The sequence below is a fragment of the Agelaius phoeniceus genome, chromosome 6 (assembly GCF_051311805.1).
Source record: "Agelaius phoeniceus isolate bAgePho1 chromosome 6, bAgePho1.hap1, whole genome shotgun sequence".
In the NCBI taxonomy this organism is placed as follows: Eukaryota; Metazoa; Chordata; class Aves; order Passeriformes; family Icteridae; genus Agelaius; species Agelaius phoeniceus.
This window is the reverse complement of record NC_135270.1, coordinates 36512606-36538247: the sequence shown is the minus strand read 5'-3', so window position 1 is coordinate 36538247 and position 25642 is coordinate 36512606. Positions and strand designations below refer to the sequence as shown.

Here is a 25642-nt window from a genome sequence, read left to right as displayed (position 1 = left end):
ATATTCTTTGAAATAATCTGCTATCTGTTTGGAAGTTACAGCAGATCCCCTTAGTTAGATCAGAAAGCATATTCGTATTCTAAGAATGAATTTTGGTGAATTTAATTTGTGATTACTAGTTACCAGATTAATAGTAGTATCATTTTTATGCTCACCATTACCAAGAAAAACGATGGAAACCCCATAAAAAGCCCCTTTACCATAAAACCTACCATTTATTTACCATTTATCTACCTGCTTTTGGCAAAGCCAGATCGCCATATTTGGAACTCTTGAAGAACTTCATGTTCACAGATGTCATTATGAGGACTGTAAATTTCAATCCTAATTTGTACCTCTATGAATCTATCTGTCTACTCTATTGAAACATGGTAATTTAGGAAAGAATGAAGAACAGGCAGTGAAGATCTGTTGCTTGAATGTCATTACCTGTCACTCCTTGCTTCACTTACATGGCCCATTTTGAAGATCATGTTGCCTTTTTATACTTGCTGGATATCCATTCCTTAGACCTCATTTGCTTGGGTGGTTCAAGCTGTCAAGAGTTCTCAGAGTGTGTGGCAGCAATTTTGCAAATTCCCTGAAGCGCTTAGCCCCTGTTTCATCTTTTATACAGATGACTATTCCTGCTTACCTACAAAAGCTTTCTATTCAAGAAGAGATTTTTTTTCAGTCACATTATTTAGAATCCAACTATCTCAACTGACTCTAACTTAAGATAATGTAATTAGCAGAACATGATTATTTACATAGTTTTCAATGTGTGTTGTAGTACAGAATATTTATGGTAGCAAAAATAATATCATAATTGGGCTAATAAAGCAATATTTTATATTTTTATATTCAAACTTGTAACTCCAAAAATATGATCTATGTCTGGGAATAAAAAGACATCTATTTGAAATTTCCTTATAGAAGCTATTGCTGAAATCCCTCAACATGTTTCAGGTTCAGAGTTTAAATTGTCAAGATTAACAAGACATCCTTTCTTTACAAAAACAAGGATTGTATGTCCATCTCTGGAATATACCTATTCCCAGTCAATGCCTTGTGACACACCTGTCAAGATTGTCTAAAGTCTTGTCATAGGTGCCTACGAAAAGCTGAGATTTACAGCTCATGCTCTCATCCTTGACTGACTCTCAAATCATCCCTTTCTGTTTTGTCTCACTGCATCTCTAATACATATATCTGATACATTATGTTATAATGGCTAATATATTCAGCCAGCTAGAGAATATAGGTTATGGGTTCCTATATTCAAACCTGTATCTGGCAACAAAGCAGTCCTAGGAGGGACATAATTTAGTCCTTACAGCTTCAGGTTCGGGCACTGAGCTGCAAAGAATTCAGAGATAAAGACAAAGGGACACATTAAATCTCACACCTGTGATGAATATTTTCCCACTAGAATAGTCTGGGTAACCCAGTCCTAACCTGAAAAGGTTGAATATTTTTTCAGACACAGACATGGTTCTTTTTCATCATTAATGCATTGTGTTTTGAGAACATTCTTCTCAAATTGTTCTAGCCTCCTACTATGTAAGAATTTTGCAGGAGGATTTGTAACCATTGTTTTGGGATAATTCCAAATTCACTCTGTTCCCCATATAAAAGGATGAAGTTCACCACTGGGTGAGAAATCATAATGGATTGGTTGTGTATTGGTTTCTGTGAGTTTATACAATTTTGAGCATGTTTTCAGGGGAAAATATACTTTTAATTTCAGTATGAAAACTTATATTCTGTCTAGTATCTCCAAAGAACAGTTATCTTTTAAGAGAGCTTTAATAAATGAGTGGGGCAACATTTACAAAGTACCATTTGTTCATTCTGCAGCAGTCCTCACACTGTCTGTTAAATGAAATTGGCCTTCACTTCTGTTTCTGAATGTGATGAATGGCGTCATTCAATAATATATGTTTGTCGAGTTGCAATCTTGTGCAGTGTTAAGTGAGGTTCAGCCTGCATATAAAATATATTCTCTAATAAAAAAAAATTAAAAAAAATAAAACCAAACAAAACAAGACAGGAAATGACAGGGAAAAACTTTGATGCCGCTACAGACACTCTCAAAATTACACTCACTCTCAAAATCACTCTCAAAATTACAAAGATGACATTAGTCATTGGGAATATTGTTTTACCTTGTGCTTGCTGTGCACAAACTGGTAGGGCAAATTGTACTTTGGGGTTTAAATAAAATAAAAAAAAATCCTTTCAAATGCAATTTTTTTTTTTTTTACTCATGAAAACAGGCATTTCAAGGCATGAGTGGAAAGGCAAATATATATACTTATATGTTCTAAATAAAAAGATTCAGGGCACAAATACACAAAAGCCTGTTCCTAGATGAGGAACCTGTTCTCTTCACATTTTCAGAAGAGATGTGAAATTGTAATTTACAATGTAACAGCAATTTTTGTAGGGTTTTTCCTTTCCTAAAAATAAGAAAACTGGCAGGCCATATACTATCCAGCAATTCCATGATTCCATGTTGAATCTAATTTTTCAAAAAAAATTTAAATAAGGTTGTGGTCTTCCTTAGTGATTAATGAGAATCCATCAATACTCATCACAACTGTTTAAAGCACATTCATTGTAAAGCACAAAAATTTAAAAAAAGACAATTAATGGCATATTGAGTGGATCAAGTTTTATTTGTGCTAAGCCTACTCTCTCAGGAGCATTTTCTATTAACATTGCTTTCTACAAGTGATAGAAGTTTTAACCTTGGTGTAGCAGATAAGCCATTGATCTGTCAGCAGACTTTTCCCTACCTCCCACAGTATGGCGCTTCAAAAGTTTGTTTGGAAATGAAACCAAATTCTATGTTTCCTCTACAGATGGTTGACCTCTTTCAGTTAGTGGCTGCATTACTCATTTAAACAATTATACAGGTCAGAATGGTGTAATCTAAATTATTTAGTCTCTGAGTGTTTTTCAGACACCACTGACAGTCCGAGAGGATCCAGCTGCTGGTTGTACCTGGATTTGAACTCCAGAAGATAACAGAGCTTTGGTTAAGAGTTTTAGTCACCATACATTGTTTCATCTTTGAAAACACATACCTAAAGCAAACTGCTCCTAAGGGACTCCAACTGCACAGGTATCAAAACATGCCAATAGCAAGACTAACATTTCCCAGACCAAATGTTCAAAACAGTTTCTGCTTTATCTGAATAAAAATACCTGGATGCTCCTCCAGCATGCAAATCTTAAAAATACCTTTTCTTGTTTGTCCCCCACAGGGAGCAATTCAAGTCTACCAAACAGTCTAGCAAAATATTATGATAACCTTTTCTATCCTAATTTGTACTGGAGGCTGTGTGTGTGCCAGGATCAACATTAATTACTGTATAACATTTCAGCTGTGTAGTTCATAGAAATGTCAGGGAGTTAGCTAAAGGGGATGTGGGGTCCTGATATCAGCGGGGGGTAAGTGGCCTCAACCATTGTGCAGCATGTGGATGATGGGAATTTACAAAAATAGAATCCATAACTGAGGTGTTAAAGCTAACTAACCTCAATAAAAAGTTCTTTTTCACCAAGAAAACCATCACATAAAGTGTTCGCAAGCAATTACTTACATTTTCTAATAAAATCTAAGTTAATAAAGTCTGGAATCCAACAGTTAGCAAAACAGACTGTAATAATGATTCTACATAATAATTGATCTACTTTGTTAAAGTTAATATATCAGTTTGAATTAATGCATTTTAAATTCAGATTCCTTTTGCAGCTTGAATCCAAACTAATTACAGGTTTTAAATTGTCACTAGTAGGAGCTCAGCCAAGGCATATTTCCTCTCTTCTTTAGTTGCACCCTGAGAATTCATGAATCAATTTTTTTCTGGGTCATGACTTCGCCCCACCAGGAGCAGAGAAAACCCTTCAGTGTGAAGAAAATTTAATGGCAGAGATCCCAGTACAGGCAGAATTTGCACGCAAATGGCTAGGAAGTAAATGGCAGGGGAACTTTCCAGTGTATGAGAAAGAAACCTTAAAATCATTTGTAGTAATCCAAATGGCAGTGAATTAAATAAATAGTTTTAAGCACGGCAGTATCCATGTCTGTCTTGGCAATTTAGGATTGTTGGATGATTTAAGAGAGGGCTGCTTTTGCAAGCCTTTTTTTTAAACAGTAGAGGTCACCTTAGTACAAGTCTCTTCTGAAAAAACAGCCCACAACAACAATAAAAAACCCTTTTCTACCCTGATAAATTATGCACTTAGAAGTACTCACAACTTCCTTCCAATGTTTTATATAAACTTTAAAAAAACCAGGATTATATTGTCAGTTTAATTTCATTATATTTTGCTATAGGGATTATTCAATATGAAAAGAGGAATTTTTTCTAAGCGCATTTACAGTTTTAATCAGTGATCTACACATACAATTCATTCAAATATCTGGAAATTGGTTTGTGTTTTAAGCTTTACAATTATATAAAGATCTGTCAGGACTACATATTTTTTTGTCTTTTATATTTACCATGGGGAAAAATGTGACAAAGTAATTTGTTTCTTGGGAGGAGATACTCAGACATAAATTGCATCTATCAAAATTCACTCATCTTCATTAAAAAAAAAAAAAAAGCATTCAGAAGCCTGACAAATCAACAAAAGATTTGGTAAATTAGCATAAAATATATCCAGCTTAATACAAATTGACAAAGCTCTTTCTACAGTATTTGTTTTCATGGCATGGCTACCTTTTATCAACATTGTACCTAACATCACCTTGGAAACTGCTTTGTGGAAAAGCTTTACCAGACACTGAGAATGAAAGCAGAAAATTATTTGTTAACTACTTAGAAGATTCTATACATAGTGAAGGAATTTTTATAATAATTTAGGAGCATTCAGAAGTAAATGCTTTGCAAAAGAAAATCTGTCTGTTTAAAGAGATTAAAGGAATTCTGAAAAACGGCACACAATATCTTCTTGTCGTACATATAAATATATTCTTAAATATTAAAGTAGTATTTTGTTTACACTACCAGTATTACCAAATTTAAATGGAGTAAAGTAGCTGTTTTGGCAATCTTCTCTACCAGATAAGGTTATTTAAATAATGCACATTAAAAATCCTACTTAATATCTCAAGATTATTATCTTTGTACATTATCACTTCAGAAATGAAATGTCTGGGACATTCTTAAATGCTATTTTACTTCTAAATCACTCTATTAGATTTCCTGCTTGAGTGATTTGTGAAGAAAACATTACATATATATTTTTTTCTGATTACCAAACCACATTAGACACAAAAGTCTACTTGAAACTAGTTTACAGTTTAAAAACAGGTCTAATAACAGGTGAATGCTGAAAAATATGCAAACAAAATGGCAGACATGAATGACTTCATTTAAGGCATAATTGCTTCTCATCAACCCAAGAAATCATGCAGAAACAGTCCCTGTTTCAGCCAGCCAGGGAGAGACTGGAGAAATCACTCAGGCATGGATTCTAAATGGAAGGTCCACTCCTGGGTTTCAGCCAGGGAACTGCTCCACACACAGATCCAAGCCTAGGGACAATAGTCCTTAGAATCACAGTTCATCATAACAGATAATTATACAGCAAGTAAAACAATAAGGTATTTTGGCCTTTCAATGGATAGACTAATTGTGGACTAGGGAGTTCTGCCTGGGAGGCATAAAACACACCCCTCTGTGAGTCATTTTATTGTGGTGAGGAGTGGCATGAATTTTGTGGAAAGGGATTTTAGGAACTGGTGAGTTCCATATGTTGTTTTTTGCTGTATGTCTCAGGCACATAGCCAGAGTTTCCACGCACACAGCTAGAAGCTTTTTTTTTTTTTTAATTCTTCCCACTTGCCCATTTAAATGTTTTAAGGAACATTATATTTTCTTTCCCCCAGCAAAGTCGGTAGTGGCAATTATTTTTCTCTTTTAAGCATAATAACATTTCAACTTGGATAAGGTGGAAAAAACTATATTGGTCTTTTCAAAGGGAAAATATGTTAAGATTACATATTTTATATATGGTTTTCATATCAATGAATTCATAACACTGGGTTAAAATATTCCCTGAAACTATTGTGTACCATTTGTTTTCTGGATTGTTTGTAGAGACAAAAAAACGAAGAAGGAAATACATGTAGTTCAAGACAGAGCAGCTTTTGAATCTTTTTAAATGTGTCATTCTGTTTTATGCTCAGCCAGTTCTTTTTCTTCTCCTTAAAAAGATGACAAGCAAGCAAACTCTTTTCTAGCAAATAAAAGTGTTAGTTCTTGGATGCCATGCAAAGAGTGCAAATGCATAAGAAGGCTGACCTCCTGCACTAGGAAACAAGTACTCTATCTCTGCAATTTGTGCAGCCCCACTGCCAGCCAATTAACTCGAAGTTGAGTTTTGACTCAAACTCATGACCCTTCAATCCCCACAGTCATGTGTTACATCTGGTATCATTGAATTAGTCCTTCCATTTTGGCTTGCTTTTTTTTTTTTAAACCGTCCACTTTCTTTCTGCCAATTTTTTTTCTAACCACTAATGATGATTCAAGAAGCTTTCTACAGTATCTGCATATTTGTTTGTTTTTGAGTAGAGCTCCCTTGGAAAAAATCTGGCATACATTTTTTTTCTAAGAATACCATTCAATTCTGCATTTCATGATACCCTTTTTTCCTGTTCCGTACTATAATGGTGACCATTACATCATGTACCCTGAGGGCTGTGCTTAAAAAGAGAAAGGATGGTGAAATTAGCAAAAATAAAAGGAACTCCCTGACTTGAATTCACAAACTGTGCTTGTTTTTGTTAAACAGAACAAAATCTGCGGTGACGGTAGCAAGTTCAATAACGTGTAGCGCATACGTTTTTCTCTCAGCCAGAAAGCACCTTCCTTAAGAAACGCTTTTAAAATATTCAATGTAAACTACTGAAGATACTCATATTAAGTAGTACTCCCCAAGCTGTGAGTACATTTCTTGTTTTATATTTAGTGTTTTTTAATGGAATACATTTTATTATCTGGAACCTCTTTGCCTCCCAATTATTTGTAAAATTTTGTTTTAAAAATTCTGATGAAATGAAACAGAGCAATTGATTTATTCACTTTTCCAGAAGTCAGACCTGAAGAAATAGAGAGTTGCAAGTACATTTAGACATTTTTATTCAGTATTGCTTTTCTAAGAATCCCTCCTGTTCTAGCAAAGTACAGTGAATGGTAGCTGCGGTCAGTAAATACATATCATTCCAATGGTGAACGTGTAATCAGTCTTTAAGGGCTTAATACATTCTTTTTTTTCCTCATCATGACTACACTGGATTTTCTCACTCAGCTATTGTATGTGCACTGCTTCATCCTTATGTTAGTGTATCTCCATGTAAGTCTTCTGCTTGCCTTTTGAAACTACTTGAATGCATCATCCCTCATATATATATACACACACATGTATGTATGTGTGTATGCATGTGTGCATATGTGTATCCAAAATAAACTGAAAAAAAATTATACCCATGTCAACCATGTTAGTGAGGTAAAAGCAGTCACATTTCAAATGCTTTTGTGCACATAAAATATTTTTGGGGTTACTGTATGAAAGTACAATATCATCATTGTATTATATAGAGCAAGTTTTATAACCACCACTGAAAAATAAATGCATGATTATTGAATGATGTGATATTTAAATATAAAAGCAGTTGAGTGCCCTATCAGTTTCCTCTTAATATTTTGCTGGTATGAATGTTTTTCTGACTTCTATATCACACATTTGCTAAAATGAGCTCTGCTAGATATCAGTTTGAACACAGGCACAATGTGTCTCAGTCAGATTCATAAAACAGATAGCTGAACTAGAGTTTGACTTTTGACATCAACAATCTGACTTCAATATTTCTCCACAAAAAGAGACTTCTGACTCTCGTCGCTGTTTCAGTGTGATGGATAGCTTTTCAGCTGCTGACAGCAGTGAATGTAATAAATGTAATCATCCACACTGGGGGCTGAATATTTCTATTTTTTAAGTTTTCCGTCTTGTGCATTACGAATGACAAAGTAACACCTGCAGTATTACAGTCCCTCCTTTCCCACAAAACAGAAATACAAAAATATTATTATAAGTTGTCTATGTATTAATACTTCAGTGCTAAATAAGCTTTTAATTACCTACATTTGTTGGTTTTTTTTTTTCTCTAAGAAACACTTGCAGACACAGAGCTTAATTTTAGCTCTGTTTGACTTCTCTGATCATCTGGGTTTTCATTGTCATTGCTTCATAATAATTTAATGTCATATATAATGACATAAAACCAGAGAAAACCACAGAAGCTGCCAATCTGAACTGATCTAAGTGTTCACTAGTATAAGCATAGAAAAGCCTGATTTGTTTGTGCCAACAACATTCAGCGTGGTCTGTAACTGGGCTAGTGTTCCTTTGCTATTTAATTTTCAAATAGTCTTTCAGTGTACAGTGTAGCTGCTTAATCAGAGTGTTTTATCTACCACAATTAACAAAATGAGTGAATGTATATATTGGCAATACATAAAAAAAGTATTAAATTTATGTTTACCATTTTGTCAGCTAAACATTTTACCATCCTGTTTTTTCCTCTCGCTTCATCTATAAGCAACTATTATTATGTTTGCTGCTGAAAGTGTAGAGCTGAAACACATGCCTAATTCAAAATTAGTTCTGAACTTTCATTAAAAAGCTTTGCAGAGAAATATCTTTTGTTAATGAAAAACTTATTTGGAAGCACATAAAGCCACAGTTTGCATTTTCCCCAGTCTCTGAAAGCAGTGACTTATTTTACTTTACATCTAATTAAAAGTTTATGGAGATGCAATGGATTTTTGTGCAAATTAGAATTAATTAGAGTTATTAAGAAGCCATGAAAAGAAGGATTTGAGAAATAGTGAGAAATATTATTTAAACCCTAATGGAATTCAGCGAAACCCACAGGTCTATTACAGGTCCCTGATTTGCCAGGATCACTGCAGGGAATCTAACATTAATAAGCACACTGGTAATTAAATCATTTGTTACTTTGTCTGTAATGTTGTAATGTTTCACTGATACTCTGTCAGAGCTCTTTGTGCAGATCAGAGCTAATCAAAGGTAATCAATTTTCAGCATTTGAAAAATCTGTAAATGATTATACATTCATCAGATCATTTAGTGGAGTGCAAGGAAAGTGCAATGCAATTAATCTTCCTGCATGAGGAGGAATTACCACCACAGAATTCAACAGTTATAATTAATTTCATTGTCTTGCTGTGAATTTTGATTGCTTTTCTTTGGACTGTATAGTACAAATGATGATTCATTGCAAAGTATTTGCAAAGCAAACACACCAGTGTGCTATGCAAATTAAAGTAGCTGTATAACAGATAGGTTTCAAACTTCCTATTTACTCAGGGTTGTTGAGTACTAATTTGCCAAATAATTGCTTGTTAACTTTATACACTCTTCCTCTGAATATTGAGATTGGTAACCAATATAAATAGAAAGCACATGCTGTTTGATATCTCATGGTAAGTGTTTGAAATACTAGTTAGCACTTAAACTTGTACTCAACTAGAAAAAAACATAATTTACAACATTTTTTTCTCAAACCAGTCATTCTACCTTCTTTAATATTTTATTTTGGTTTTTTTCAGTGTGAAGTTCACTGAAAGACAAAGAAGGAATTTTATGGCTTTACCACAAACAGCCACATAAGCTTAAATCATAACATTTTTTAACCATGATTGCTTTAATACTAATTTTCCTTCATTCACATTACTAAATATCAAGTAACTTTTCCAGGATATTATCAAATTATAGTAGGCGGTATGGACATTTCTAGAAAATTGATCTGAGTGCCAAATACCAGTGTTAAAACCAAATGTTGTGCTCAAGGTTCCCACACCAAACTAGAGCCTACCTGAAGGAGCTGGAGTGCTGAGCAGACAATTTAGCTGCTGTAAATTCAGCTATAGGTCTGGAATTTAATTTTAGACTTCTGTAAAAACTAGAGGCTACAATCAATGATTTGCATGATTTGCTCATTTTTAGTAAAATATTAACAGAGATGTTCAGATTTGAGAAATGCCAAAATTTCATTTAAAAGGGCCAATTGATTTCAAAAAGTGTTGAATTAAGCTTTGCAAACAGAAATATGGGAGTAAGAATTTATGTAAAGTGGTAAGAATGTGTAGCTGCAAGTTATACATTTAATATGCCCATTGATTTTTAAGTAATTTCAATCTATTTTAAAAGCTGTAATACTTAATGAATATTGGGAATTATCTGCAGACATCTGGTTAGTCATTACTGGCAGCATTATATGTTAGGTGCTGCTTCATTTATTAACAGCTGGAAGTTTTTTATTGAAAAAGGTAAAACATGACAATACTGCACTATTTTGCTCTGTACAAATGAGGTTTGGTAATAGTAATAGTATAATATATGTATAGTGTAGTAATGTATAATATATGTACGTATGTCTATGCATGTATATATGATTATGCAGCATATATACAACAAATATTCTTCAAAAGCCAATTCTTCCATTGCTGTCTTTATGACAACATCATGAATAACACATGATTTATTTAAATTTAAACACATGATATTAGAAAAAAGAGAGACATTTCAAAGAGAACGTGAAGATGGAATGACAGTCTCCTTTCAATAATAAATAGTAAAATTTAAACATTGTACAGATAATTAGTGTAAGAGACTAACAGAAGACAGAATGAGAGATGTTCAGAATAGAGAAGTGCCAAAATGTGGAGCTGTAAATCCTGATTGTCTAAATGTTTCTGAGAGCCCTGGAAAATTCTTAGAATGAATGCACACAGAAGTTTGAGGCATTCAAGCTCATCTCTTCATTTCAACCTACTTGGTCATGAGTCAAAAGGCTGAGGCTGAGTCAATGTTTGCAGTCCACAGCTAAAATTACAGACATATAAATCTAGATATGAAGTAAACATCATTTTCTGAATTTAATGCTGAACAGGAAAAGATTCTGATACTTATAATATGTTCTCATAGCTCTCCACAACTCGTAGAGATTTTTTACCTATTACATGTATTCTTGTATCAATGAAAACTAAAACAAAGACAAATCTTGAAATTTAGATAACAGCGCATTGCACATATATAAGGAGTCCATGCTGTTACTGTTTTCAGAAATGTCTATTTTTTATATGTCATCAATAGTTTCATCATCTCAAAACCATTGACGTGCACATCTCAAAAAGAAAAACTCTTCTTGATGGATATTTGGTTTATAGTGGATTCTATCTTTCTGTGAAAATTCCAAAGACTGCAAAATTGTACTGGGAATCTTAGAACAATAAACCTTTCCATGTTACAATGAAAGCATTTTGTCGCATTTGATCTGGTTTGGACCATCCTCATAAAAGCATTCAACACAGACTTGTTCATGACAACTGCAGGGAGAAAATACTGAGAACAAAATATTTATGCGCTTATCAACAAGAATTTTCATTTGTATCTGAACAGAGGCTGAGAGGTTAAAGTGAAAGGCACATTTTCCAACTTGTCGAGTTTGTTTATCTTACAGTCACAAAATCTTCCATATTTTATTAGGGATGAATCAAGGGCAACCAGCATGATATTATTCAATTTGGACTGGAGGTCCGTAGACATTGTATTTCTTTATTCCACATTTGTTCCAGGCAATGATTTTCCGGTAACAAAGGGCCTGAAAATGATGATTTTCTCAGGTAAAATGAGGAAAAAGTATTATAAAATGTAATGTCTCCCAAACCCACACATGCATATTCTACATTCTTGTATATAGGTACAAACACTTTTCTCCTCATCTTCTCATAGCAGATACACTGCTTCTTCATTAAAATTCTTCATTTTCTCTGACTGTATGGAAGACTTCAAAAAATTCAGATTTGAATCAATGATAAATGAAGAGAATTGTCAATTTAGTGTGGCTTTAAGGATATTCCCAAAATGTACACTGACCTCTCATTGGCCCTATTCAGTACACTTTTCTTTGTCATCATAACCTCTGTAAACATTACGGAAACCTGCAGCCATTCTATGCTCTGAGCAGTTTAACTTGTCTGAATTGCACTATGTTCACTTTTTGAAAGTAAAGTATCCCATATTTAAGTTCATTTTTTTTTATTCTTTTACTTTTTATTTTACTTCTTTCAATGATCTTTTATTGTCTAAAGTCTAGATTTCTGCCGAGTTTGTGAACTGCACTTGTCAGAGTATTGCCCACAACTTTGGATTCCTTTGTTGAAGCTGTAGAAATAAAATGAATAGTATAAAAGCTTGATGGCATCTGTGGATAGGAAACTCATTAAAAGCCTCAGCCTTCTGTTTTATTTCTTACCACATTGCCCTGTGGGATTTCAAGGTCTTGCAGGATGAAACCAGCAGGACTCATTACTTCTAAAACAATGTTTAGAGTTCTATTGGTGGTGGAATGTTCTGCCAGTCAGGTAAAAACCTAGGCCTTTATCCTTCCTGGGACAATACCAGGCAGCTCAGAAGCTGCTTGGAAAAGTCATGCCTTTGAATGCAACTGCAGGTGTTGCTCCTCAAAGACTGTTGGTACCCTCCTATGCTCCCTTCAAAGGAATAATAGAAAATTCACTTTGGGATTCAAATGGAGTCTAAGAAAATTTGAAATAATAGGAACAAACTTTTGAGACTTCCTACATTTTTCCCACGAACCTATGGACCATGACTAATACCCTGAGGGCAAAAAAACATCCTTTTTCCCTCTTACACAGGCATAGAATTCATGGTGTCAGATAAATAAGCCTGACCTCACCTTGTTTAAGGCTACCATTCAATTACCAGCAAAGACTAGTCACCACAGTGAGAAAAGAGTGTGGCATTCTGATTGCTCACATTAATGAGAAATCGTGCAAAATTTATATCATAGGAGAGTAAAAAAATTTTATGAACTCTCTTCACAAAGCAAATTAAAAACATTCAGCCAAAAGTAACTAGTATTAGTTTGAACAAACTGATGGCTCACATTTTCTGTGCAATTAGAAAAAATTATGAGAAAAATTTTAATACGTGATAGAAAAAAGTAAGGACCTTGCAAGTGTGGAAGCTATTTAGCCTCCTAAAGTAGTTTCACAGCTGTGTTAAGTAGAATTCCTTTTAGAGATTTTCCAAATTAGTTATATGTAATTTCAGAAAATGTCAATAATTTTGTAAAAATGTCTAATGCAGTAATAATTAACAAATTTTGTACACTGGAAAATATACTTATAAAAAGTACAACTTGAATGCATACTAAAATGCTATTTAAAAATTCAATGCTGCAGTTATATAAAACAATGAGAATTATCTAAAATGCAAAGAATTATACATGCAAAACTTAACTGATAGATGATATCTTTTGAACTTTAAAATCTGAGCAAACATGTTTTACAGAAAAAATGTTTAAGCCACAAATTCTATATATTATCAAGTTACATAAAGATCAAATTCAGGTAGTTCATAGAGCAGCAAGACAGGATGACACTTGGAAGAGCAGAAGAGAGCTGAACAGCAGAATATCTCTCTTGTGTCAAAGAATTAGATTCCTCCAAGAGTAAGAGTAATGTCAAACAGCTACATTACCAACATAGGAACTGCAGAGATGTTCTTTTTTGAACAAGTTTCCCAGCAATAGACTTATTAACACACAACCTAATGAATAAGTGTCAGTATTTAAACATTTAATATCTCAGGAATTAAACAGACAGATAATCTTTTTTTTTATCAAATTCCAAGATGACTTTGCCAAAAAAACCACCATTGGTAAAGCAGTTTCTCCTTTTGTTTTTATTTTCTTTTTCTGACTTTATGTCAACTCCTGGAGTTCTCCTATAGTGTCTCACTATTTTGAATTTCTAAGGCATTCTTTTTCTATAAAATACATCAGTGAAAGTCCAACCTGTAAACTGCAAACTTGTTTCCTTATGATTCAGAGTTGCATGCTCTTAATACAAGTGGGTCTAAATGGGTCATATCCTGCAAGGTTTATTTACTTAGAATATGAAGTTCTTTCTTTTGCTTATATTTACATGAGTAACAGGAAACCATAGCATTATTTCTGGTGGTAAATGAGGGGGCTGCAGACTATTGGATGAAAACAAATGATGGCCCTCAAAAGAAGATACAGTTGGGAGCTTTGTGCAATTGTTTCTGCATTACTGCTCCCACAGGACGAGCTGAAGAGATTACCAACCCCAGCCAACCCCCGACTGTTTGTTGCCATCCTCTTGCCAGAGAACACTGCCTTGCCAGATCCACTGGTTAAATTACTTGTGTGATCACTCCCTAATTTATTTCAAAGAGACTTGGTTAGCAAAGCAGGCAAGCAGAAACGATCTATTATTTCAATGGTTTATGCTGGCTCATTTTAATTTTAATAGCCTAGAAAGCAATCTCAACAGCAGCTCAGCCAGGAAACTAAGGATGGCAGCTACTGAAAGCAGTCTTGGGCTGGTGAACTTCAGCAACTGAAAGAGAAAAGATGCAAGATTTAAACCAAGGTCCAGCAAAATATTTAGGCACCTCTACGTTTAAAACACCTGGATCACCCTACTGCTGTAAATAAACTATTTAATAAACTATTACCTCTGACAATTATGTTTTTTTGGAAAACATATGTCAGATGATGATATTTATATATGACATTTAAACAACTTGTTTGCATACATCTTCTAAGCTCCTCCTGTAGTCAATGGAAGAACTAGCTCCAGAAGGGCAATTCCCCAGTTATCTGAGAAAGGAGATGTCAGCTGCCTTCTGAAGATGCTCACCACAGAGGACAGTCACCCCTTAGGTTGGAATATGCAGCCATCTTCTAGGCTGCTGAAGGTAGGTGAACTGAATTGTATCCTATCTGTACCTCACCAGGTGGGCCTGACAACCACATCAATGTTATTTCTGGAAAAACATTCTTAAACGGGACAATCATCTTTACCATCCATTTTGGGAAAAAAAATTATATAGTATCTGGTGTTCATTTAGTAGTAGAAGTCAGTATTTCTTTAATATCACATACATATACATATGTATGTATATATATAAAATTATATATTACTGCCATTACTTATTACTTTAACTTCCTTTATGTCGGTAGTTTTCCTGGTTCCAAAGAAACTTTTAGATTGCAATTAGCTTTTCTAATTATGTACACTGTCATGCAAAACCCATAAATTTCTTGGGATTACCTGCATAGATGCATGTAAATTAGCTACATATATGTCTTTTTATATAGAGTCGCATGAAAATAGACATTTTTTAGAAATATAGAAATGGTATGAAATGCTTAGAGTATAGCAAAACAAATTTTACAGTCTCACTTTGAGATGTGCTGTCCATATTTATTGTAAAATAACTTGCCAGAAAAGATTCTAACTTTCTAAGGCCTTTAGTAGTCTTTGTTCACACAGCATACAAAAGTTAAAAGATTCTTTATCATCTCAGAAACTCCTTTCATAATTTTAAATCGACCTAAACTTGTGCTTAGTCGCTTGCAGCTCAAATCCAGTGAATTTGCCAGTTAGTTGTGATGTACTCAGGTGAAGGTGAATTGAAAGCTTTCCAGCAACTAATGGAAAGCATTATAACAACAGATTAAAACTGAACAAGGACGACTTCATGAAATCATCCTTCTTTTGACAACATTCATTTGATTTCACAAAATGACAGAATCAGAGTATGGGTTGGGAGGGACCACAGTGGGTCATTTGGTCCAACCTACCTGCTCAAGCAGGGGCATCCTAGAGCACATGGCACAGGATTGCATCCCAATGGATCTCAAATATCTCTGCTGTGGGAGACTCCACAATCTCTCTCCGGAAATCTCTTCCAGTGTTCAGCCACTTGCACAGTAAAGTTCTTTCTCACATTCATGTGGAATTTTCTGTGTATCAGTTTCTGCCCCTTGCCTCTTGTTCTATTGCTTGGCACCACCAAGAAGAGCCTGGATCCATCCTCCTGACACCCTCCCTTCATATACTGCTAGACATTTATAAGGTCCCCTCTCAGTTGTCTCTTCTTGAGGCTGAACAGGTCCAGCTGCCTCATCCTATTCTCATAAGGGAGATGCTCCAGTATTTCAATTATCTTTGTGGCCTCCACTGGACCCGCTCCAGGACCTGCATGTCTCTCCTGTGCTGAAGAGCCCAGAACTGGATGCAGCACTCCAGATGTGGCCTCAACAGGGCTGAATAGAGGGGCTGAACCAGGTCTTTTGACTAGCTGCAAATGTTCTTTCCAATGCACCCTAGGATACCACTGACTTTCTTGCCCCACCAGGGCACACTGTTGGCTCAAGGACATCTTGCTGTGCAGCAGGACTCCCAGTTCTTTCTCTGCAGAGCTGTTTCCCAGCTGCTCAGCCCCCAGTCTGTACTGGTGCCTGAGGTTATTCTTCCCCAGGTGCAGGACCCTGCACCTCCCTTTGTTGAATTTCAGGAAGTTCTTTGCCCATCTCTCCAACCTGTCAAGGTCCTTCTGCAGGGCTGCACAACCCTTTGGGGTGTGCACCACTCCTCCCAGATTGGTGTCACCAGTGAACTTGCTGAGGAGGGATCTGCACCTTCATCCAAGGCATTGATGAATAAGGTAAACAATACTGAGCCGAGTAGTGAACATTGATGTGACACTATCTACAGTATTTCTTGCACATCCTCCAGATAAGAGGTCAGAGCTGTGCAGAGGGAGAAACTTTTCTGACAGTGGTTATTTACTCACTAGTAGAACTATCAGATCCATTCAGTAGTGGTACTATGGTGTCTGGTGCTTAAGGCAGAATGACATTCTTCATTGTCCCATCATAAAAATTACCAGACTGAAGCAGGGGGTTGATAAGTGGCCACAAGTGTAAAGACACAAAGCTGAAGTGCCTTGTTACCAAACTGTACAAATGTGTACAGTCAGAACAAAAGGATGATCCTTTGTGAGCATATTTGAAACAGAAATTGGAAGCAAATAAATGCACATGCTAAAAATGAAAACAACAAGAAAGCACTGAGGTTGGTGCGGTTCTTACACTAACAAGGGGTTATTATTTTCCTTCTTAACAGGCTTAAGCAGGATCAGAAATTGAATTTTATAATAGCATTTTTCCTCATTCATCAAATGAATAGTTTTAATGTATCAATACATGATGTAGGATGTAATTCTAAAACTTTTCTTGTGCTTTAGCAACCTGGAATCTGTGGAAACTGCCATATGGGGGAACACCATTAGTGAGGAACACAGTTACATTAAAAATTCACAAAATACAGAGTGTTTTAGAACATGAAACATAGATGGAGTTCAGTTACTGAAAATATATATCTCTGTGGTGCAGTCTCATTCTAAATGGATGCTGCTCCTTGCTCCAGGCTGTAAGTTTTCTGCAGTCAGCTGCCGATGTGATAGGATTTGCTTTTACATAATTGTTCTGTCTTATCTGTAAGCATCCCTCACTCGGACAACTTGAGAGGCATTAAGGGTGTGTGCAGATGAACGAGTTACCCTCTGAACTTATGTTTCTCATACTCTGCAAGAATTGCCTGCAACACACTTTTATGCTGCGTTGTACCACTCAGAAAGAATACAAATATGGAGTAGATGACAGGAAAATAGTTCATAACACCTTACATTGCTGATAAGGTGTTTTTCATCTTTCCATAGCTGAGGTTTCCTGCTATCTCCTTCTTAAGGCCAGTTACTCATACTCTGTTGTGGTTTGCTGGTCTCAAAATGAAAACTAAACTTTTTTTTCTTGCTCATAGTAAACACAAAATTCAATCAAATTGATCAACCAGACTTGGGGCTTTTATAACTCCACAGTCCTAAAATACTTTGCAATGATCTTTCTCAATTAATAAATCCAATGTTGTGTATATGTATATATAGATATATAGAGAGAACTTTCTAAAACACTGATTCAGTGTTATCCCTATACTGTGAAATTACAAAAAAGTTATTCCTTTGCTGAGTTACCCCTGCCCAGATAGTAAAATTAAAAATCACAGTTCTGTTAGAAACAACAGAGAACAAAAAGAGAGCATGTTGGAAAGGATTAAATCATGCTGCTTAGTACACACAATTAAACAATTCAGGTCATAAGTGCTCATGACTATCTTGTTGACAGTAAGCTACCACACAATAATTTATGGAATGTTTTCCATCATTTCCAGCCAGCTATAAAAAATTACTTCCATCCTGATGGATGATGGCCTTGATTATCTCCTATAAAACTTATGCCATGCAATATGCCTATGTTTGAAATGAGTTAATTTTATTATGTTAAGCTTCAATACCTGTCCCTTAATATCCTGAGAGGGTCAGAGCTGTCATCTGGCCCTGCATCAGTTTCTTCAAAGGCACTGCAGTCACCCACACCAACCCTATTCTCTCACTTGTTTTCTAAGTTACTGCTCTTTCTCCTTATTGGAGTCACTGATCTGCTCTGTTTTTAGTGACAAGGATTGAACTGACTCAATTCCCTTAACAGAGGTAGCAAGTAATGTTTGATACCTCAGAGTTAATGCTGTAAATTGGTTTAAGCAATAGTGAGGTGCAAAACTTCCAGAGTGCAAAGAAAATCTGGTTTCAAGTTAACAAACCTTCCTTTTTAATCAGAACCAAATCTACAGACTTTTATTGCAGCTGGAGCTGCTACATTGTAGGAATTACTTTTTCTTCTTTTTATTTCTTCTTTACCCCAGAAACAGGGGAATTCATGGTCTGGAGGTAAAAATCAATAAATATCTATTCTGTGCTAAATTAGTTTTCATATACAGCAGCAAATATAGACTTGTCTGATCAGGAATTTTGGCATTTTAGAATGTCCTGAAAAGAAGTATGTGCCTTTTTCAGTCATTTTTCTGAAAGCAGAACTGAACTTAGAGTGTTCCTTCTTCTTGTCACATTTATTAATCATTAAAGTTTCTGACATGTTTTCTTATTATTGTTTAATAGTAATGTCAGTGTTAAACTATAATATAGGTGTATACATCTGTTGTTTACTCTGAGATGACTAACTACCATATATAAAAATTCATATTAAAAGTAAGTGATAACATACCAATGAAATAATGATTTTTAAAAGCCCTCTGCCTCTGAAATACATTAATATATTTAAATAAGAAAAGAGATCACAGTTCCGTATCCTACCACTGACGCACAGAGAAATAAACAAAATCGAGTTGGAGAACAGACCTGCATAACATACGGCTCAAGGACTTGGTGCAGCCTGCAGAGCATCTTTCCTAGCCTGCCAGCTATTTAGCAGCAATGTGTACTGTCAGAAAAAGCAGGGTGTGCATCTTGGCTGGGCTTTCAACCAACCCTGTGGCCCAAAGCAGTGGATGGAATGTGCATCTCCTGGCCAGGCGTGCAGCTGGGTGGGTGGACATTATTCACAGAAAGAGAAAGGCACTGGGCAGTCATGGCAGAAAGGCAAACTCGCTGATAGCAAGGGAAGTACTTCACTGGACCTCATCTGAAGGTAACAGATTCCAGCTGTTTGCATACCGGGTTCGGTAATTTCAGAATTACACCCATCCTTGCCTCCATGATGCAACAACTGGATTGAGTCTAGCAAACTCCCAAGGTGAATGAATCCTTGTGTCTGCATGATAAAATTTTAGACCATCAAGGAAAAAAATATTTGATACCATGTAAGTGTTGCATGCTTAAGTTGAATGTAAAATTTCAGGACATGTAAAATCCCCTGCACTCACAACTTGCTAATAACTTTTTTTGTCATCTTTGGTTTTATTATTACATATGACATTTTACTGAATTATTCAATTTTTTAATAGTTGTGGTATTCTAGAAAAAAAATTTAAACTTTTTGGAATTATAACAGTACTTCAAAAAGCTCATAAAGATGAACTATATGAGTAAGAATACTCTTCCCAAATGTGGCTATCTCAGGGTGCTGAGGAATTAGATTTCCATCTCAAGGGCAGTTATCTTGACATAATAGATTACTGCTGCCATAAGAAAAAAAGCAGTATTTTCCTGTCCTCTCATACTTCTCTCCCTCTTTCTGCCACTTTTAGTGGTTGTGAGCAGTTAAATATCATGTCTCACAGAAATTGAGCCCAAGAACATGAATATACCTCTGAAGGTGGCTCCTTGGGAGTGCTCCTGAAAGCATTCTCTGTTGGAAATCTCAGACAGCAGCTTTCTCACACGGAAGTTTCTCTCTCCATGGCCCTGAATGCCACATTTTCAGGAAGGACATAAAATCAGCTGGGTAAGTGAAAGAGAACAATGCACCTCATGTATCCTTAGTGTAAGCAAATGACATATGCTTTCTTCCTTCCATTTCAGCATTTCTGTCTTCTATAAACATTCTCAATCATGTTGTCTGCTTCAGCTGTCATGAGTAAATGCTTGTATTAGCACAAAATTTGTCCACAAAATTTAATTGTGAATTACTCTACATACATGAAAATGTCAAATGCTTAAACTGGGAGGTTGGACCACATTAATTTCTCAGCCTTCCTTTTTTGACTGCACAGGCCAGGTGAGGACCCCAGTGAGGCCAGGAGGGACAAAATTTGCCACAAGAACATGAGCTTTCTGGTCTGCAGTGAGATATCAGGGAAGTACACTTACATGTGTCTTGAGAAACGCATCATAGTGTCAAGTTATAACATGCTAATGATAAAAAAAAGTCTCCTTACTAACAAAAATAATTAGAATCATCCAAACTGTATGTAGATTAAGTCTGAGGTTGGTTATTATGCCAACAAAAAATGAGTGATCCTTCAGGAAAAGAAATGGGCAGAACACAGAATTGCTGAAATGAATCAAGGGAATTTAACTATAATTGTTATATGTTCTGCATCTGACAGAAAAATCCTAAATAAAAATCCAAATTAGCTATTTCCATTCTTCAGCATTGAAATAAAAAGCCTAGAGTGACAGAACTTGGTATTTCTCTGCCAATGAGGCTTTACATAGTTTTTTTCTGTTCACTTTCTCACACTTGATTGCTCTCTTGGTAGTGTTTCACTAACTCACTGTTATTTTGACTGATAATGAAAGCACCAGAAAATACAAGCACTTTTCAATTCCTTCTTTTTCACTTATATACAATTGTATATATATATATACAATTGCATTGTAATCCCACTCTGAAGTGTTTTTTTAATAAAGTAATTCACAAGAACAAAATATAATTTCAGAGGCATTCATATATCCTAAAAGCTGCCTGTACAACATAGCACTGATACTCTATTTGCATTTTAGATTGTTTGAAAACGTCTCTACAGTTACCTTGTAAAAACTTCATACCATATGTGTTATTAGTCTAACACTGTTCTCTCATTTGAACTAAGACAAGTAGATACTGTCAGATACTAGACTGGTGAAAACTTCAGTGATTACGAGCTGAGTGTTTTCTATAAGCTGTTTTTCCAAGCAAAATTTGTGCTGATATATCTCTAAGAATTTAAAAATTATACATCTGATTCAGAAAAGACTATATAGTGTTCAAATGTGCACAAGAGAAGTTTGCCTTTTTATTTGCATTATCTCATAAGTATGCCTAGAAAATATTACTTATTTACATTCATCTTGTTACTTCTGTATAAAGGGTGCAGACTCCAAAAGGACATGTTTCTCCAGTATAACAGGATGTATTTGTTTATTTCTGCACAGTGTTTGTGCCACTGTAGTTAAATTTGCAGCCCACATTTTGAGGATATACCACTCAATTTGAAGTTCTGATGTTGATTTTCTTATCCATGTTTTTCCCCTTGAAGCAAGATGAAAAATGTTCCAGCAAAAGCATAAGAAAGCTATTTTAAGATCTTTGAAGAAAAATTAATATGTTGCGATGATGATATTTCATCTTAATCTGGCATCGCCCAGACTTGTCTCTTTCAAGGAAGGGAGGACATCTGGAAATGAGTGAAAGCCACAATAAAATAAGATTTTTTTACTGAAACTGAAATATGATGGCATAGTTGTTTCTTGACAGTTATATATTCAATGAGTAGGAATAAGTGGTATGATAAAGGTACATGATTTATTGTTATATGCAATTACATGAGCTACACAATATTGAAAATTTACAGGGAACTAAACTGATATTATAGAAATTAAAACATGAAATATTCATGGATATTCATAGCCTAAAAGCAAGGAAAAAAAGCACCTCTCAGTAGCTAGGAAGAAATTCAGTGAACAGGGATTATACTGCTGTAAATTAATATGTTTTCTTTGGTGTGATTCTGGTTCTCATATATAATGCCTAGAATATATGAAGGGAAGAAACAATTTCAGTTTGATATTTGAGTTTCATAGTCTCTGCCTTTCAATGCAAAACATGAGGCTGACTTAATTTCCACTTATTTGGACAATGCAATTAGTAAAAATAAATACATATCTCCAAAATCTCATCTGAAACACATATATAATTCTGGACACCAATAATCAGAAAAGGTAAATTCAAAGTGAAAAGGAGCAAGGAGACACTAGTAGGATGAACGGGTGATTGGTGAGCTAATCTTTTTTAAAGAACATTGAAAGACCTTGCTGGTTTGTCTAACCAAGCAAAATAGAAATTCAAAAGAAAATAATTTTTATCTGTAAATTCTTCAGCCAGGTATCAGGGGAAAAGATGAACTATTTAAGTGATGTTGGCAAAAGAACAATCAGATATAAACTAGCCCTAAGTAAATTCAGGCTAGAAATAAATAGTATTTATATACTTGACTGTGTTGGGCTTGCACAGCCAGGTTTTGGTAGCCGAGGGAGCTACAAGGGTGGCTTCTGTGAGCTGCCAGAAGTTTCCCCCATGTCCTGCAGAGTCAATGCCAGGTGGCTCCAGGATGGACCTGCTGCTCACCAAGGCTGGGCCAAGTAGAAATGGTGGTAACACCTCTGTGATAACATATTAAAGAAGGAAAGGAAAAAAAAGTTATTGTGCAGATGTAATTGCTGCCAAAGAAGAGCAGAGTGTCAATATGTGAGAGGAACAGCTCTGCAGACACCAAAGTCAGTGGAAAAGGAGGGGTAGTAGGTGCTCCTATGGTGAAAACAATGATGAAGCAGCTGTGCCCCTACAGCCCATGGAGAACCCCAGGGACACAGAGATCCACCTGCAGCCCACGGAGGAGACCCAAACTGGAGCAGACGGATGCCCAAGAGAAGGTTGTCAACCCAGGGGACTCACACTCAAGCAAGCTGAGCCTGAAGGACTGCACCCCATGGAAGAGTGACCCACATGGCAGTCTGGGGGGAACTGTTGCCCATGGGATGGACTCACGTTGGAGAAGTTCCCAGAGGAATGTTACCTATGAGAGGAACCCCACACTGGAGCAGGGGAAGGATTCCTCTTCCTGAGCAGCAGCAGGAACAATGAGTGATGAACTGACTGTAACCCCCATTCCCCACCTCCCTTCACTACTGGTGGGGAAGGAAGAGCTTGGGAAGAAGGGAGGGGTGAGGGAGAGGTATATTTTAAGATTTATTTTACTTCTCCTTATCCTGCTCTGATTTTGTCAGTAGCAAAATTCAATTGATATCCCCAAGCTGAGTCTGTTTTGTCCATGACAGTATTTGGTGAGTGATCTCTCTCCCTCACCTATCTCAAGCTATGAACCTTTGTTATACTTTTTCTTCCCAATCCAGCTGAGAAGGTGAATGATAGAATGACTTTGGTGAACGCTTGGCATTCAGATAGGGTCAATCCACTACCACTTACTGAATTGATGATCTGGACATCTCAGGATGTCATAATAAAATGACATGGAAAAATGGAATTAATAATTTTAAAGAAATCTTAAATGTTTCCAGTGTGAATTTTATGCACCATTCTTTTCTACAATGATTGAGCAGTGTTATTTAATATGGTTCACAATCACAGTTTTGGACATTAAATTGAAAAATCCCTCTACAGCTTTTACAACCTTCATTATTCCAATTTTTTTTTAATCTGTCCTACATCTTCCAAATTCAGGTTTCTATTTTCTTTAAAAGCCAACTATTAGAATATAACACTTTTTTGGCAATAATACAGATAAGATCTGTTGTCTGCATAAAATATTAACTAATCATAAATTAACATCAGATAAAATATTCTACTACTTAATATTGGAAAAATGACACCCCAAACAATATAAACAACTGAGTTACAAGCTGCATTTACTCATGTGTGATAGCAGTCATCTATGCCTGTTGCCTAAGAACTAGTTATTGCAAAGGCCTATTCTAAGGACATTTCACCAACCTAACCCCTTCCCCTTTGGTCTTCTCTTGAAAAAAGTTGCCGATTCTTCAGAAAAAGATTTTTTAGGCGTCTCAATCTCACTTTTTCACTGCAAAAAGTCCTGGAAAGTAAGGAAGCCTTGGTTTGAGTAACACCATCTAAAGCCTTTGTCAAGAAAGAGGCCAGAGTGAAGGACTGGTGTTAGACGTGCACTGCCTTCGTCTCTCTCTTGGGTCATCAGGAACAGAGGGAGGAGAACCCCCAGTATAGATCACTGACCATATGGCTACGAAAATTTGCTGAATGTTTTCTCAGTGTACTCCTTGAAACACTTTGCAAAGTATCTGGTCTTGGTGTGCCTGTCTCATTGGCTGACAGGGGTAAATGAAACCATGCAGATGTTAACCAGCTCAGCTTCTCATTATACCTACGAACACCCTGGTTTACTGTGTCAGTTAATATTATCTCTAATTAATTTTGATCTGAGCTACTTTTAAAAGTAAACAATATGTTATTCATTATTGCTATACCTTCTTGCATTCAGCATTTCACAGAAACTTCCTGCCTTTATTCTTAAATATATTATCTTGGTAATATCTCTGGCGCATTCAAAATTAAAAACTCAAGCTGCTTCTCTGGCATTTGCATCATTATCTCTTCATCCTTAAATGTATACTATGCCACTAGAAGTAGAAGCCCAAAAAATCCTCTCTTTTTATTGAACATTGAGTATAAATCAAGCACACAGTCATTGAAGCAGAATGTTTGTTCCATCCAGTCAGAGAGACAATATACATTTTCACCCCAATCAAAATTTTAAAGTGAAAATCATGAAACAAAATAAAACCCCAGATATTTGTCTTTGATCCTGAAACATATAGTTAAATTATTTGGTTTGAAATTATTTAATTTTTTGTAACTATTTTTCAAAGAGTTTTTTGTAATTATTTAATTTTACTACAAACAGATTGTCTTATGGAAACTATTTTTTGTTCATTTCTTTCAGATTGGCAAAATCCCTCAAAAGCTTAGAGATCCACTGTAGGTATAGGCTCAAATATAGGATTCTGGCAGAGAATTGGTACGTTATACAGAAAATAAAAATCTTTTATTATCCAAAAATTCAGGTGGAATATGTCTGAATGTCTAAGCCTGAAATGGGAATGCATAAATAAACTGTTCAATAAAAAATTTCAAATTGAAGCCTACTGAAATGTTGATATTCCATCTTTTTAGTCTAATACTGAAATTTTTACATTTCCTTTACTATAGAAATCTAATGTCAAGTTCTATAATCCACATACCTGTGAATGCAGGACTTGGGGTATATATGTCTAAATTTTTATGCAGGCATTTTATGACTGTTGCTGGACAGGCCTCTTAATATTTTGATAACTTATCAGATATTTCTATCAGAATTTTAATAATCCTTTTCTATCTGTGCTACTG

At 35.5% G+C, this 25642-nt stretch overlaps 1 long non-coding RNA gene across 3 annotated transcripts in view; it reads left to right on the top strand.

The window, feature by feature from the left end:
• LOC143694371 (uncharacterized) overlaps positions 1–25396 on the top strand; it is a 41075-nt gene extending 15679 nt beyond the window's left edge. For 2 of the 3 annotated variants that reach the window (XR_013182830.1, XR_013182833.1), the window contains 3 exons: positions 14687–14838; positions 20031–20227; positions 23052–25396. This is a non-coding gene — a long non-coding RNA (uncharacterized LOC143694371). Of the gene's footprint in view, positions 1–14686; positions 14839–20030; positions 20228–20495 lie in introns of all 3 variants that reach the window. The other variant, XR_013182832.1, reaches the window with a different exon arrangement.
• The last annotated feature ends 246 nt before the right edge of the window (positions 25397–25642 follow it).